The sequence below is a fragment of the Colobus angolensis genome, unplaced genomic scaffold (genome assembly GCF_000951035.1).
Source record: "Colobus angolensis palliatus isolate OR3802 unplaced genomic scaffold, Cang.pa_1.0 Scaffold379, whole genome shotgun sequence".
Lineage (NCBI taxonomy): Eukaryota > Metazoa > Chordata > Mammalia > Primates > Cercopithecidae > Colobus > Colobus angolensis.
Window position 1 is genome coordinate 883,073 of NW_012117143.1, and position 2,372 is coordinate 885,444.

Below are 2,372 nucleotides of genomic sequence, written 5' to 3' on the forward strand. Positions count from 1 at the left end.
GCACCATCTCGGCTTACTGCAAGCTCCGCCTCCCGGGTTCACGCCATTCTCCTGCCTCAGCCTCCCGCGTAACTGGGACTACAGGCGCCCACCACCACGCCCAGCTAATTTTTTTGTGTTTTGAGTAGAGACAGGGTTTCACCGTGTTAGCCAGGATGGTCTCGATCTCCTGACCTCATGATCCACCCACCTCGGCCTCCCAAAGTGCTGGGATTACACGCATCAGCCATAGGGCCCGGCCCTGTATTTTTCTCTTAAATTACTGTAGATAACTGAATAGAGTTGTGTGTTATAATTAACCAGTAGAACATAATATGTAAGTCTAATTCAATATATTTGGTTTCAATCAAATTACAGTTAGCATTTCAAATAGTGCCAATTCTGTTGACTCACAGTAGAAATTCCTGAAGGAAACATAAAAACAGACAAATGAGAACTATGCAAAATATCAAAAGCTATCATTGTAACATCAACTTTTTCTGGGATTTCTTTTCATATTTTGTTCTGATTAACTCCATGTTGAAGTCATGTTGGGGTCAACATGAAAGCCATTATAAAAATCAAACACTATTCCAGTATTTGATGCTTTATGTTTGTATGCAGTACAGTCCAAGGAATGGAAGGAATCGCAGCAGTCAACCTTGGTGTAGGCAATAAGGGGTGCATTATTTACAGATAATTTAAAAACAACAAAACTTATGAAAAGTGAGCCTGCTTTTATCAGCAGCAATGACAGTGATAAAATACTTCTCTTTATTGGGCAGAGGCTCCCCAGTACCCTACCCTGGGTGTACTTCTGCCAACATAAGCTCAAAAGTACTATATGCCCAATGCTTTTGAGATGCTTATTGCAGATGGATCTCATTCTCGCCTTTATTTTCAATTTTTGAAAATATAAATGTAGAAGAATATATTATCAGTGTTAAGGCAGCCTACAATCTGTTATAACTTTAAATGTAAAATATACATAATGAATTTTTTTTAAAATTCCAATGAAGTTGAGAGAGGAATTGTGGACATAAGTAACTTTCTACCTGAACTTTCAAATACTGATACCCCACTGTTTTAAAGACACGACTAGGTGCCTAAGGAAATAAGTGAAAGATCGAAGTATGTCATACTTGCATTTAATGTAAGAATTTGTTTTGACCACAGAACCCAATGCCCACTGAGGATTTCACTCCCTGATAGTCATTCCAAAACTTAGTATAAGACTTTCATTTTTTTTCTATATAAGGAATTTAGTCTCAAATAAGCATTCCTCACTTTATTGGCCTAGACTGAACAAGGCAATGGCTAGTGGCAATCTAGTCCACAATTAATGAAGATCATATTTTTGCTGACTCCTTGGACCCTGAGTTCATGAAGATATGAAGAACTGAAGCAACAATAAAAAAATACATTAACAAAAAGAAAGCACACATTAAAGCACAAAAGCACCTTCATCAATGTTCTCACCACCTGTGTCCCACCTTACAGAATTTTCCGTCTCTGTTAGCTATTAGAGTTAGGAAAGTAACTCGTACTTTACAAATATTTTTCCTTTCAAATGCTTTATTACAGCTAGAGAAAAAAAGAACATAATAAAAAAAAGAAAACCACAAACATTTTATATACATGCAAAAAGGCAATAAAGTGACAAAACGTTTAGAAAAAGCATGTGAAAAAGAGTAAAATCATTATTAGTAAATGTAAAACAATAATTTTACTTGCCTTGGGTAGGTGTTTCATTTTTTCTTTCCTCTGTGAGAACACTGACTAAACTAGAATGACCAGAGGTTCATTTCCAGAATATATTATTCACGACATTATTTATATATGTGTTTGCATATGTGCCATGAAATCTGTCATACTATATAAAGGATATATGTTTAACCAAAGGGCAGGAAAAAACCATACCTTTGTTATTTAGAAATCAACTCACAGTTGCATAATCAAACTTAATCATTGTTGTTTTCATATAAATTTTCTTGCTTTATTAGTGAGTTGGCTTTGAGGAAATGTGTATTTCCACAGGTAAAACAAGTATGTGTTAATTTCTTGAGCAAGTAGGATTCCAGTATCAGAATACATTCTTAAATACATTATTTCTAAATAAGGCATAGCACATTACTTAATCTTACAAGGAACTTATAATTAGGATCTTCATTAATAAATATTGCTATGCTTGTTAAAGGCACTGACCATTGACCATTATATATTTATATATCTATGTCTATATACAAAGCGTATCTATATATGCATTATAACTATATATCATTATATGATATGAAATATATAATGAAATAATGTATAATGTATACCCTATATTTATATACAAGTATATATACACTATATATATATACAAGTGTTTATATACAAGTGTATATATA

At 33.7% G+C, this 2,372-nt stretch overlaps 1 long non-coding RNA gene across 2 annotated transcripts in view; it reads left to right on the forward strand.

Moving 5' to 3' along the window:
- LOC105520327 overlaps positions 1–2,372 on the forward strand; it is an 8,184-nt gene that overhangs the window by 2,827 nt on the left and 2,985 nt on the right. The gene's annotated exons all lie outside the window — the stretch shown is intronic.